Source organism: Sarcophilus harrisii, chromosome 6 (genome assembly GCF_902635505.1).
Source record: "Sarcophilus harrisii chromosome 6, mSarHar1.11, whole genome shotgun sequence".
NCBI classification, from domain to species: domain Eukaryota; kingdom Metazoa; phylum Chordata; class Mammalia; order Dasyuromorphia; family Dasyuridae; genus Sarcophilus; species Sarcophilus harrisii.
Window position 1 is genome coordinate 131,433,838 of NC_045431.1, and position 15,595 is coordinate 131,449,432.

The window sequence follows — 15,595 nt, forward strand, 5'->3', positions numbered from 1 at the left end:
ATTGGCAGTTACTTTAAATGGAATTTCTCTTTGTACCTCTTGCTGTTGTATTTTGTTAGTGATATATAAGAATGCTGATGATTTATGTGGGTTTATTTTATATTCTGTAACTTTGCTAAAGTTGTGGATTATTTCTAATAGCTTTTTAGTAAAATTTCTGGGATTCTCTAAGTATACCATCATATCATCTGCAAAGAGTGATAATTTGGTTTCCTCATTACCTACTCTAATTCCTTTAATCTTTTTCTCAACTCTTATTGCTGAAGTTAGCATTTCTAATGCAATATTGAATAGTAATGGAAATCATAGTGGGCAACCTTGTTTCACTCCTGATCTTATTGGGAATGGTTCCAGTTTTTCCACATTGCATATGATGCTTACTGATGGTTTTAAATAGATGCTACTGATTATTTTAAGAAAACATCCATTTATTCCTGTACTCTCTAGTGTTTTTAATAGGAATGGATGTTGGATTTTATCAAATGCCTTTTCTGCATTTATTTAGATGATCATATGGTTTTTGTTAATTTGGTTATTGATATAGGCAATTATGCAAATAGTTTTCCTAATATTGAACCATCCTTGCATTCCTGGTATAAATCCTATTTAGTCATGGTATATTATCCTGAGGATGATTTTCTGTAATCTTTTTTCTAATATTTTATTTAAATTAGGAGACTGCTCTATAATTTTCTTTTTCTGTTTTCAACCTACCTGGTTTAGGTATCAGTACCATGTCTGTGTCATAAAAAGAATTTTGTAGGACTCCTTCATTCTCTATTTTTAAAAATCGTTTATATAACATTGGAGTTAATTGTTCTTTAAATGTTTGGTAGAATTCACATGTAAATCCATCTGGTCCTGGGGATTTTTTTCTTAGGGAGTTGATTAATAGCTTGTTCTATTTCTTTTTCTGAAATGGGACTATTTAAGCAATTTACTTCCTCCTCTGTTAATCTAGGCAGCCTATATTTTTGAAGGTAGTCATTCATTTCACTTAGGTTGTCAAATTTATTGACATAATGTTGGGCAAAGCAACTCCTAATTATTGCTCTAATTTCCTCTTCATTGGTGGAAAGTTCTCCCTTTTCATTTTTAAGACTAACAGTTTGATTTTCCTCTTTCCTTTTTCTAATCAGATTTACCACAGGTTTATCTATTTTGTTGGTTTTTTCATAAACCCAACTCTTAGTTTTATTTATTAATTCAATAGATTTTTTACTTTCAATTTTATCAATTTCTCCTTTTAATTTTAGAATTTCAAATTTAGTGTTTGATTGGGGGTTTTTAATTTGCTCTTTTTCTAGCTTTTTAAATTGCAAGCCCAATTCACTGATCTCTTTCTCTGTTTTATTCAAGTAAGGCTCTAAAGATAGAAAATTTCCCCTTATTACTGCTTTGTCTGCATCTCATAAATTTTGGTATATTGTCTTATTATTGTAATTCTCTTGGGTGAAGTTATTGTGTTTCACCCATTCATTTTTTAGAATGAGATTATTTAGTTTCCAATTATTTTTTGGTCTATTTACCCCTAGCTTTTTGTTGAATGTAGTTTTTATTGCATTGTGATCTGAAAAGTGTACATCTACTATTTTGGCCTTTCTGCATTTAATTTTGAGGTCTTTATGTTCTAATATATGGTCAATTTTTATATAGTTTCCATGAACTTCTGAGAAGAAAGTGTACTCCTTTATGTCTCCATTCAGTTTTCTCCAAAGAGGTATCATACCTAACTTTTCTAATATTCCAGTTACCTCTTTAACTTCTTTCTTATTTATTTTGTGGTTTGATTTATCTAATTCTGAGAGTGCAAGGTTGAGATCTTCCATATTATAGTTTTGCTGTCTATTTCTTCTTGCAACTTTCTTAACTTCTCCTTTAGGAAGCTAGATGCTATACCACTTGGTGCATATATGTTTAGTATTGATATTGCTTCATTGTCTATGGTACCCTTTAGCAAGATGTAGTTTCCTTCCCTATCTCTTTTAATTATATCAATTTTTGCTTTTGGTTCATCTGATATCAGGATGGCTATCCCTGCTTTTTTGACTTCACCTGAAGCATAATAGATTCTTCTCCAGCCTTTTACTTTTATTCTGTATGTATTACCCTGCTTTAAATGTGTTTCCTGTGAACAACATATTTTAGAGTTCTGGCTTTTGATCCAGTCTGCTACCTGCCTTCACTTTATGGGAGAATTCATCTCATTCACATTTATGGTTAAAATTACTAATTCTGTATTTCGTGTCATCTTATTTCCAAATTATGCTTTTCCTTTTCTTTTCCTCCTTACCGCCCCCCCTCCAAAGTATTAAACTTATGAGCACCACTTGCCTCATGCAGCTCTACCTCTTTAGAATCCCTCCCACCCCCTTTGGGTCCTTTCCCCTTTCTTATACCTTTCCCATATTAATCATTTCCCTTTCCCTTTTCCTTCCCCACTCTTTAATGAGGTGAGAAGTTTCTCTGTAAACCAAATATGTCTAATATTTTCTCTTTGATCCAAATTTGATGAGAGTAAGATTCACACAATGTTCCTCCCCCTCCCTAAATTCCCTCAGATATGATAGGTTTCCTTTGCCTCTTTGTGGGATATTGTTTCCCTCTTTTCATCTCCCCTTTTTCCTTTTGCTGATACTATCCCCTTTCTACTTCTACTTCCCTTTTTAATATTATATCAGTAAAATCAAATTATACATGCACTCTTTATGTATGTCCATAATAGAAATACGGTTCTCAAGAATTCCTTTTACCTTTTTCTGCTTCTCTTGAGTTTTATAGTTGGAGGTCAAATTTTTTGTTCAGCTCTGGTTTTTTCATTAGAAACAAGTGGAATTCACCTGTTTCATTAAATGTCCATCTTCTTCCCTGGAAGAAAATGCTTAGCTTAGCTGGGTAGTTTATTCTTGGCTGCATTCCATGTTCTTTTGCCTTTCAGAATATCAGATTCCAGGCCCTTCGATCCTTTAATGTGAAAGCAGCTAGATCCTGAGTGATCCTTATTGTGGCTCCTCAGTATTTGAATTTTTTTCTGGCTGCTTGTAATATTTTTTCCTTAGTCTGATAGTTCTGAAATTTAGCCACAATATTTCTTGGAGTTTTTATTTTGGGGTCTCTTTCAGATGGTGTTTGATGAATTTTTTCAATGCCTATTTTACCTTCTGCTTCTATTATATCTGGGCAGTTCTCTTTGATAATTTCCTATAAAATAGTGTCTCGGCTCTTTTTCATCATAATTTTCAGGAAGTCCAATAATCCTCATATTATCTCTTCTAGATCTCTTATCCAGGTCTGTTGTTTTTTCAAGTAGATATTTAACATTTTTTTCTATTTTTTTCATTTTTTTTTTTTTGGTTTTACTTGACTGATTCTTGATGTCTCAATGAATCATTCATTCCTATTTGTTCAGTTCTGATATTTAATGAGTTATTTTCTTCATTAGTTTTTTTATTTATTTTTGTATATGTCCAATTGAGTTTTTAAATAAGTTGTTTTGCTCTATGGATTTTTTTTTTCCATTTCACTAATTTTTTTTAACTGAGTTATTTTCTTTTTCCAGTTCACAAATCCTACTTTCCTGGGAGTTCTTTCTCTTTTCCAATTCATATTTCAGGAAGTTGTTTTCTTTTTCCACTTTATCAAAATTTTCTTTTAATGAGTTATATGCCTTTTCCATATTCTCTTGCAGAGCTTCTCTTTTCATTCCCCATTTTTCTTTTAGCTCTCTTTTAAGATCTTTTATAATTTCTTCTAAGAGAACTTTGTGTGATGAGGCCCAGATTATATCCCGTTTTGGAGCTTTATGTAGGGACTGTCTGCTATTAGTCTCCTCAGGGTTGAAAACCTGTTCTCTTTCTGTATAGAAGCTATCATGGTTAGAGTTTGCTTGGCTTTTTTTTTTTTACTCATTTTTTAAAAAGCTCTTAGGGTCTGCCTTCAGGGCAAGTAGGTTACCAGCTTCCTCTGCAGAACAGGGATAGATATATGTACAGTAGCTGTCCTGCAAACAGGCTGCAAAGAGTGGCCCAACTGTGGAAGTGCCCTGGGAAGAGCCCCACAGCAGATGTGTCTCTGCCCTGGGAAGCATGGCCACACTTCCAGAAGTTCTACTGCTACTGTCCCAGGCAGACCCCCTCTCCCCTCACTGCAAATTTTTGACTGCCCTAGGCAGAGCACCCCTGCTGTGCAGAAGTGTGGCTGCCCTGGGCAAAAGCCCTGTGCTGCAGAATGCAGCTAGCTGCCCAGTTGTGCTGTGGTAGTGCTAAGTCATTTACAATGCTCAGTGGGTGTGGCCAGGTCCTATTAAACTCTATTGTTTTGGAATACACTCTACCTTTGGCATTTGTGTAACTTCTCTGCTGATCTACTGCTTTGGAACTTAAGTAGAACAGCCAACCTGTGGTAGAGTCCTACCTGCAAATTCTCCACCTGTGGAGCCAGCCCCTGCCCTGTTCTGCTCAGTGTGCTAGCTTCTGTGTTCTGCCTTCCTGCCTGGGCTGGTCTGCTCCCAACGATCAGGACAAACCTTTTCTGGAGATCTTCCAAATTCTCTTCAACTGGTAATTTGTTGTAAATTCCCAATATTTGTGGATTTTACCAGTCAAGCACTATTTCTGAGGCTGAATTTGGTAATTAATAGTGAGAGTAGAAGGGGAGCTTAGAATGACGCATGTGTCTTCTCTGCCATCTTGGCTCTGCCTCCTATTTTTTAACTTTTAAAAAATTTGTCTAAGCTGGAGTTATTGAGTTCTTGGATATTAAAATCTATACTCCTGTGTAAGAAAATTAGAACACTAATGCACTGTTGGTGGAGGTGTGAACTGATCCAATCATTTTGAAGAGTATTTTGGAATTATGCCCAAAGGGCAACCAAAATATGTATTCAGTTTGATCCTGCAATACCATTACTAGGCCTATGTTCCAAAGAGATTAGGAAAAAGAAAAAAGACTTACATATGCAAAAATGTTAATAGCAGTCCTTTAGTAATAGTAAAATATTTCAAATTGAGGGGATACTCATCATTTGGGGAATAGCTGAACAGGCTGTGGTATATGAAATAATGGAATACTATTGTGCAGTAGGAAATATTGAACAGGCAGAAGTCAGAAAAACCTGGAAAGATTTATATGAATAGATGCAAAGTAAAAGCAGTAGAACCAGGAAAACATTGTGCACACACATTTCCAATTATGAATAACTCAGCTTTTCTTAGTAAAGCAATAGTCCAAGACAAGAATGAACTCTGAATACCTATAAAAGCATATATATATATATATATATATATATATATATGTTTTACTTTATTCTTTTCATGTTTTTTCTCTGATTTCTTCTTTCACAAGTGTGACTAATATGGAAATGTTTTATATGATAGCACATGTATAACCTATGTCAAATTGCTTATCTTTTTAGAAGAGGGGAAAAGAGAAAGGAAGGGACAAAAAAGTTTAAAAATCAAACTTTTGTAAAAATGGATGTTAAAGATTGCCTTGCCATATAAATTTTTTTGGGGGGGAGATTTTTTTTTTTAAAGTTTGTACCTAAAAATCAGAGAGCCTATCTCTCCTCTCTTTGGAGTCTCATCCTTTAGCACAGTGCTTGGCATATAATTTATACATTTAACAAATGCTTTTTTCATCCATGTGTCCATTTATTCATTCATTCATAGTACTGTAATATTAGACATATGCTAGAACAAGACTGTGTGGTTTTGCAAATAGGCTCCCTTCCAGGTAACTTGGTTCACACAGAATTAACTATATTCAGTTCAGAGCGGAGTTCTATCTATTCAAAGCACATGGCAACCTGATTAGCCAAGAACAGAAAAGATTGGTAGCGTCTGCACAGAGGGATGTAATAATTGTTAACATGGTTTAAATTCACAAAAGGCAACAAATATCTATTGACTTTGATAAACCAGACAGAGGAAGAGTCAGGTTTCCTGTGTGGAGGCGAGCCCTAGACAATTTTTGTTGTTTTCCTGGAATCTGTATAAATGAGACTTTGGTGCAAGTTGACTGGGTAAGCAGGGAGTGACCAAGTTGTTTGGTCACTCAGAAACAACAGTTGTACTCTGGCCAGGAAGAACAGACTAAGTTAATTGTTAAATGATGGAGCTTGTGTCCACTGATTTATCGTCCCAACAGAGAAGAACTATTCCTAGTTCGTTGAAATTATTACTGTTGTCATATCTGCTTGTTGTTATTGAAATATCACAAAATGCCAGTTAATATGTTAAATATGTGTGAATTTGGAAAACAAAAATGGAGGCACTTCAAGGTTCTGTCTATGCACACTCCATTAAGTCTTCAGACATTTCAAAAAATTTGGAGTCAGATTAGAATTTTCTGTTAACAACAAACCTACTTTTTGGAGACATTATATCCTCATTGCATAAACTACTTAAGAAGAGTATTTTTGTAGTTTACTAATCTATTTGATGTCAGAAAAAAATCACATGCAGGTGACCTTATCTCTTTCTCTAAATATCTTGGATGTCTTAAGTGCTATAAAATCTTTCTACATGTTTCATCACTTTCTTATTTCCTCTGACTACCTCCTCCCTCAGGTATTATAATTGGGCCAAGATAAGGCACCATAGCGCAGAATGCCTGGGAATAAGTAGAAAGGATAATGATTTTTGTGATATTATGGGGGAGGATATGATCCATTTGATTAAAAGTTATTTGGGTTGGCTTTCAAAGACATTCCCAGATCTTTAGCCAGAAAAATAAAAGTTTCATCTGAGTTTATAATTTTGCATCTCTAAGCCCCCAAGGGTTATATGTATGTGTGTATGTAGGTTGAATTCCCCTTCCTACTCCACTGTGTGTGTGTGTTTTCCCTTGTAATTTACAATAGCTTCATGCTATATGAGCTATTAAGTCATTTTATGGAAGTCCTGAGGAAATGCTGATCTATGCCATCAACAGCCATAAACACAGCTGTTAATCGTCAGTGTTTCTGTTTTCCTGAAGGAAACTGAGAAATGTCAATGATTTTAACAGTTTAATGATGTTACTGTTTGAAAGATTTTGAGAAGTCTTGATTTGTGATGGGCCTTATTGGTTCTTCTGCATTTATTGTTTTGTCCTCCATGAATATATATTAACAGGTGTCTCTGATAGTAGAAAACCAACCCATCTCCCACCTCCTCCACTCCCTTACCATATAAAGAATGAAATGAAAAGATGGATTGTTATAAGGAATAAAATAGGCTATTAAGACAAAGCCTGGGGGAAAGACTATTTAGCCAAAAGGGAAAATTACAATTGTTCTAATAGCTCTTATTACATAGTTTATGAATGTGTTCATTGTTTATGTTTGTGCATATGCACATTTGTGTGTGTTTTTTTAAAATCAATTTAAAACAATGTTCCCTGAGGCTACTCACCTGCAATCAGGAATATTCAGGTTGAGTAATTAGGGAAAGGAAAGGTGAAACATAGATTGGAGATTTTGTTCAGCCAGAGCAGAATTTTTCCTCCAAGGAAAATAAGATGTCAGTGGAGGCCAGTCCTGGGAGAGGTTCTCTTTGTGGAAGTTAGCTGGTCAGGATGAAGAAAAGGAGAAAGGAGAAAGATGAATAGTACTATCTTTGAAATTTGAGTTCCTGAGCTCAAGGACTACCTTATATGCATGTTATCTGTCTGACCTTATGAAAATAATTTAGTGTCCCTGAGTTTTAGTAAGTAAGAAGTTTAGTTTAGTAAGAAGTATTTAGACTAAAGCAAGGGTTCTTACAAAAACCCTTGTAAGGGTTTGTGTTAGGGATCTATTTAGTAGTTTTGTAAAACTCATGGGCTTAGTCTTAGAACAAAGATTTTAGATTCATTAAAAAATCTCAAAAGAAACATTATATTGAAATATCAAATTCATAGAACTCTGGTTCAGTATTCCTTAATTTGCTGATTCCTGAGGTTTACTTTGGGGTCTACATCAGTGATCCTATGAGTAGAAGAAAAAGATAGACTAGAGGCAAATAAGAGAAAAAAAAAAGTCTAGTGGCAAGTAAGATTAAAAGCATCTGTCTCTATCTTTACTTCCTTTTAAGAAGAGAAAATTTCTAATAGGGATAATCAGAAATATTGAGGTTTGGGGGAGTCATCTAGCATCAAATCACTTAGCATTTATTAAGCACTTATTATGTGCCAGTCACTATGCTAAATGATAGGAATATAAAGAAAAACTAAAGGAATCCTTGCCCTCAATAATCTCATGTGTAAAGAGGAAGGCAACATTCAAACAATTATGTACAAATAAGAAAAATATAGGATAGTTTGGAAGCGATCTTAGAGACAAAACCTAGCAATAAGGGGAATCAAAAAGGACTTCTTGAAGATGAAATTTTACCTGAGATTTGAAGAAAGTTATTGTTGTTGTTGTTGTTGATGATGATGATGATGATGATGATGATGTAGTGAGGGAAGCCAAGAGGTGGAGATAAAGAGGGAAAGCTTAGCAAACACAGGACAGTAACATGTAATAATGATAAAAAGAAGAAGTAAAGGGGGTAAGAGGAAGAGAGGAAGGAGGAGGAGAAGGAGGAGGAGGAGGAAGAAGAAGAAGAAGAAGAGGAGGAGGAGGAGGAGGACTGGAAAGGATATAGGAAACCAGATTTTGATTAAAAGTCAAACAGAAGATTTTATATTTGATGTTGGAGGTGATGAGAACTACATAATCTATTGAACAAAAAGGTGACATGATTATATCTGGGCTTTACAAATGATATTTTGATTGCTAAGAGGAATATAGATTGGAGGGGAGATAGAATAATGGAGAGAATAATGATATAATAACTTTGAGATGCTTTAGATCTTTTCTTTTTACTTTTTAATTAGTTTTCATAATCTCTTGTCTTTTTTTTAGCTGTTTGTTAATATATTTTATCCCCCCCAATTACATGTTGAACCAATTTTAAACACTTTTAAGCTTTTTATTTTCAAAATATATACATGGATAAATTGAATCAATTCTGTATATATTTTAGAAATGAGGCCTTTATCAGAACCCTTGAAGGTAAATTTTTCCCCCAGTTTATTGCTTCCCTATTAATTGTGTCTACATTGATTTTGTACAAAAACTGTTTAACTTAATATAATCAAAATTGTGCATTTTGCATTCAATAATGTACTCAAGTTCTTCTTTGACCACAAATTCCTTCCTTTTTCACAGATCTGAGGGGTTTTGTTTTTCTAATTTGCTCTAATATCACTCTTTATGCCTAAATCATGAACCCAATGTAATCTTATCTTGGTATGAGGTGTTAGACATGGGTCAATGCCTAGTTTCTGCTATACTAATTTCTAATTTTCCCAGCAGATTTTGTCAAATAGTGAATTCATATCTCAAAAGCTGGGGACTATAGTCATTGATTGTTTTGTTCTGTGAAACTAACAAATTCCACTGATCAGCTACTCTATTTCTTATCCAGTACCAAGTGATTTTGATAATTGCTGTTTTATAATATAGTTTTAGTTCTGGTACAACTAGGCTATTTTCACTTGCATTTTTTCCCATTAATTGCCTTGAAATTCTTGACCTTTTGTTTTTTCTTTTTTGTTGTTGTTGTTATCATTTTTTCTAGCTCTGTGAAGTAATTGCTTGGGATTTTGATTGGCATGGCCCTGAATAAGTTGATTAATTTGGGTAGTATTTTTAATACTGAATAAGTAGATTAATCTAGATAGTCATTTTTATATTAGCTTAGCCTTCCCATGAATACTTGATATTTTTCTAAGAGATTATATCTAACTTTATTTTTGTGTAAAGTGTTTTGTAATTGTGTTCATATAGTTCCTGACTTTGTAGGTAGACTCCCAAATATTTTATATTATCTACCGTTATTTTAAATGGAATTTCTCTTTGTATCTCTTGCTGCTAAACTTTGTTGGTGATATATAAAAAAAGACTTGTTGATTTGTTTTGTATCCTGCAACTTTGCTAAAGTTGTGAATTGTTTCTAGTAGGTTTTGAGTTGATTCTCTATGATTATCTAAGCATACCATCATATCATCTGCAAAGAGTAATAATATTTTTTACTTTCAACTTTATATTCAGAATTTTAAATTTGATATTTAATTGGGTTTTTTACTTTGTTCTTCTTTTAGCTTTTTTAGTTGCATACCCAATTTTTTATCTTCTTTTTCTTTATTTTATGCAAATAAGCATCTAGAGATATAAAACTTCCCCTAAGAACTGCTTTGGCAGAATCCCATAAATTTTGGTATGTGGTTTCATTATTGTCATTCTCTTGGATGAAATTATTGATTGTGTTGATGATTTGTTGTTTTACCCACTCATTCTTTAGGATCAGATTATTTATTTTCCAATTAATTTTTTATCTATTTTTCTCTGATTCTTCATTACATGTGGTTCTTATTGCATCATGATCTGAAAAAAAAAGATGCATTTAGTATTTCTACCTTTCTGCATTTGATTTTGATTTTTTTTGCCCTAATATATGGTCAATTTTTGTGCAGGTTCCATGAACCCACGAGAAAAATGTATACTCCTTTTTGTCTCCATTAAATTGTCTCCAAAGATCTAGCTTTTCTAAAATTCTATTTATCTCCTTAACTTTTTTCTTATTTATTTTGTGGTTTGATTTATCTAGTTCTAAGAGAGCAAGGTTGATCCCCCACTAGTATAGTTTTGCTGTCTATTTCTTCTTGCATCTCTCTTAACTTCTTCTCTAGGAATATGGATGCTATACCCACTTGGTGCATATATGTTTGGTATTGATATTACTTCATTATCTATGGTACCCTTTAGCAAGATATAGTTTCCTCTTTATCTCTTTTAATTAGATCTATTTTTGCTTTTGCTTGATCTGAGATCAGGATTGCTACCCCTGCTTTTTTTTTTAAAATTTTTACTTCATCTGAAGCAAAATAGATTCTGCTTCAGCTCTTACTTTTACTCTGTATGTACCACTCTGCTTTAAATGTGTTTCTTGTAAACAACGTATTGTAGGATTTTAGCTTTCAATCCAGTCTTCTATCTGTTTCCGCTTTGTGGAAGAGTTCATCCCATTCACATTCACAGTTAAGACTACTAATTCTATATTCTCAGCCATCTTATTTTCCCCAAGTTATTCTTTTCCCTTTCCTTTTTCCCTTTCCCTCTTCCCCAGTATTTTGCTTCTGATAAAGTACCTCTCTCAAATAGCCCTTCCCCTTTCTTATATTTTTCTCCTACTACTTCTGTTTTCCCTTCTATTAGCCTCCTCCTTTCCTTTCCCTTTTCCCCTCCCACTTCTCTATAGGCTAAGACAAATTTATCTCTGAAGCCAAATTATTCTGATATTCTTTCTTTGAGCCAAATCTGATGAGAGTAAAATTAACACAATATTTATCTCCATCTCTTCTTTCTCTCAATTATAATAGGTCTTCTTTGCCTCTTCATGAGATGTAATTTACCTCATTTTACCTCCATTTTCCTTTTCTTCTAGTACAACCCCCTTCCCATCTCTAGTTTCTTTTTTATATTATCACAATAAAATCAAATTTATCTGCATCCTCTAAGTATACCCATAACAGAAATATAGTTCTCAAGAATTCTTTCCTTTTTACCTTTTTATGCTTCTCTTGAGTTCTGTATGTAAAGATCAAATTTTCCATTCAATTCTGTTTTTTTTTAATAAGAAATAAATGAAATTCACCTGTATCATTGAATGTCCCTCTACTTTTTTGAAAGATAGTGCTCAATTTTTCTGGGTAGTTGATTCTTGGCTGCAGTCCAAGTTTTTTTTGCCTTCCAGAATATCAGATTCTAGGCCTTTTGATCCTTTAAGGTGGAAGTTACTATGTCCTAGGTAATCTTGATTGTGGCTTCTTGATATTTGTGGCTTTTGCTATATTTTCCCCTTGATCCCATAAATTTGAAATTCAGCTACGATATTTCTTGGAGTTTTCATTTATGGGTCTCTTTCAAGAAGTGGTCAGTGAATACTGGCTATTTTACCCTCTGTTTCTAATACAGCAAGGCAATTTTCCTTGTAGATTTCCTGAAAAATGATATCTAGGCTCTTATAATCATCATTGTCAGGAAGTCCAATAATCCTTAGATTGTCTCTCCTAGATGTAGATCTAACTCAATTGTTTTTCCAATGAGATAGTTTACATTTTCTTCTATTTTTTTCATTTTGGGGGTTTTCTTTAGCCTCATTGAGTTATTCATTTCCATTTGTTCAATTACAATTTTTAGTGAATTATTTTCTTCAGTTACCTTTTTTAGCTCCTTTTATATTTGGCCAATTGAATTTTTAAATGAGTTCTTTTGTTTAATGGATTCCTCCCCCCCGCCCCCATTTCACAAATTGTTTTTCAAGGAATTGTTTTCTTTGTCTATTTTGCCAAATCTATTTTTTAGGGAGTTATGTGCTTTTTCCATTTCACTAAATCTATTTTGTAAGAAGTTTTTTTCAGATAATTTCTGTGTTTCCTTTTCTAAATTCTCCTGCAATGTTCTCATTTCTTTTCTCCATTTTTCTTCTAACTCTCTTTTAAGATCCTTTTTAAATTCTTTCAAGAGAGCCTTGTGAAATGGGAACCAACTCATACCACCATTTGGGACTTCATCTGGAGATGATCTGCTTTTAGTGAACTCAGGGTTTGAGGTCTATTCTTCTTTTTCTCCATAAAAATTATCTATGGTCAGAGTTCTTTTTGCTATTTTGCTCATTTTTTTTTTTTTTAAAAAGGTTGATGTCCGCTTTTAGAGCAAAGGAGAGATTGTCCATACTTCTTCTCCAGGGGACAGTGGCTGTGCTGAGTTGGTATTGACTAACTTCTGGTGCTGGGTAGGTGTGGCCAGGTCCTATGTTATTCTGAAGTTCAGGGACTATTTGCCTTTTATATTTATGTTGGATGCATTTTAGCTAATCTTCTGATCTACTGGCTTGCAGTCAAGGCAAAGTAGCCAACACCGCTTTAGATTCCTCTCATTATATTTACCAGCAAGTGCAGGGCCCACACTGCCCTGGGTCTCTGCACTGTGTCTGTGCACAGACCTTTTCCGAAGTTCTTCCAAAATATCTTCTGCTGGAAATTTGTTACACTACAAATAATTGTGGATTCTGTCACTACAAAACTAGGTCAGAAACTTGTTTTGGTGTTGATCTGAGGGACATCAGGGAGAGTTCAGATGAAGACAGTTCTCTTCTGTCATCTTGGCTCCACCCCTAAACTTTTTTTAAAGTTTTTAGTTCCAAATTCTGTGTTCCTCTCTCTTCTTCTCCTCTCTCCCTGTGACACTGCACATTGTTTGCAATATTTGTAATATTTTGCAAACATGAAGTGGTTAATTAAGTATCCTTGGCTTTTATATTATTTCATTTTGAGCTTTGATAGCTAATTCAATTCAGTACATGAGTTCTTTGAGGATATTGACCATTCCATTTGATGGAGGGGAGGTACTGTGTGAACCTTTCTTATTTTTAGTATATTTAAAGGAAATCTGAGTGTTCAGATCCCCAGCCTCTCTGCTGCTGGAAATTTTTAGAGCTTTGTCAAAAATAGTTTTTACTGTTGTTTTCTGGTTTCCCTTCAAAGACTTTTCAGACCACTTCTATAATATTCATTCATTACCATACCAGATATTTCTTAGGCATGACTGAAGGGAATTATGAATATTCTCACCTTACAACCTTGGAGGCATAAGATACTCAAGATAATCATAGAATGGTATATATATATATATATATATATATATATATATATATATATATGTGTGATGTGTGTGTGTGTGTGTGTGTGTGTGTGTATGCATATATATATATATATATATATATACCTTTTCAGCAGAAAGGTTTAAAAGTTCTCTATTTCATTAAATATTCATCTCTTTCCACTATTGAAAGATAAGGTAAATTATTATTTTGCTTTATGTTAATAACCAATTATTAATTAGGATTTAAGCTTTTAAGAAATTTTCTTTTTTAAAGACCAATCCACATAAGAATTTCTGAAAGTCAAGACTGATTATACACTTTAGAGTGTTAAAGAGTCTAGATGAATTCTTGCCCCAAGAAATGAGCTCCGGTTTTTTCACTTCTCCACTAGAGTTCATAACCCAATTCATAAAGGAGAAAACCAACCAGAATGTTTTCTTTTGTCCATATTGCTGGAGGCAGCTGAATACTATGATAAATCTGTGTTCCTAGCAGGAGGAGTTGAAGACTTCTGTTCTTATTAAATATCCACAAGTCAGGGTTGATTTTTACTTGTCAGAATTATTTCCTTTTATGAAGGTATTTAATGCATCCATTATCTCCACTGCTTTTTTTTTTTTTGATTGCCAAGAGAAGTTACTGATAATCAGCTTATTGATTATTAGTTAACCTAATTAATAATGTGATTATTAATTATTCAGAAACTGTCTCAAGATTTTTCATTTATCTCAAAGATTATGTGCAGTTTTGCTGGGAAGGTGATTGCTGTTTGTAATTCAGCTCTTACTTTCTAGAATATCATATTGTAAGCCATCTGCTCCTTTAATATGGTAGCTCTTAAATCTTATTTGATACTAACTTTGGCTCCTTGACATTAACTTTCTGGCTGCTTGAGGTATTTTCTCAAGACTCTGGAATTTGTCACCCTGGTTGTTTTCATTTTGTGATATCGTTTAGTACTGGACGATAGAGTCTTTCATTTCTATTTTACTCTCTATTTCTCAGATATCAAGGCAGTTTTCCTTGATACTTTCTTGAAAATATGATGTCTAGGCTTTCTTTGGTCAGATTATTTAAATAATTCTTAATTTAGTTCTCCTCTATCTATTTTCCAGGTCAGTTATTTTTCTAATAATTCACATTTTCTCCTGTTTTCCATTCTTTTGACTTTGTTTTATTGTTTCTTAATGTCTCATGGAGTCATTAGTTTCCTCTTGCCCAATTCTAATTTTTAAATAATTATTTTCTTTAGTGAACTTTTATATGTGTGTGTATGCATGTATGTATGTATGTATGCTTCCTTTACCAAATTGTTAATTGTGTTTTCATAATTTTCTTCCTTAGTTTTCATTTCTTTATGTTTTTCCTCCTCTATCACTCTTATTTGAATTTGAAAATAAGTTTTTAGCTTTTCCAGAAATTCTTGTTGAACCAATTCATTTGAAATTATTTTTCATTTTGAAATGAATCCAATTCATTTTTTTCATTGAAGCTGTTGATCTTTCCTGTCACCACAGTAGGTTTTTATGGTCAAGTTCTTTTTTTATTGTGTGCTCATTTTCACTCCATTTCTTGATTTTGAAGTTTATATTAAAATTGGGCTCTGTTCTTGACATGGAAAGATACTTTTTTTTATTTTTATTTTTATTTTATTTATTTTATTTTTTTATTTAATAGCCTTTTATTTACAGGATATATACATGGGTAACTTTACAGCATTAACAATTGCCAAACCTCTTGTTCCAATTTTTCACCTCTTACCCCCCCACCCCCTCCCCTAGATGGCAGGATGACCAGTAGATGTTAAATATATTAAAATATAAATTAGATACACAATAAGTATACATGACCAAAACGTTATTTTGCTGTACAAAAAGAATCAGACTCTGAAATATTGTACAATTAGCTTGTGAAGGAAATCA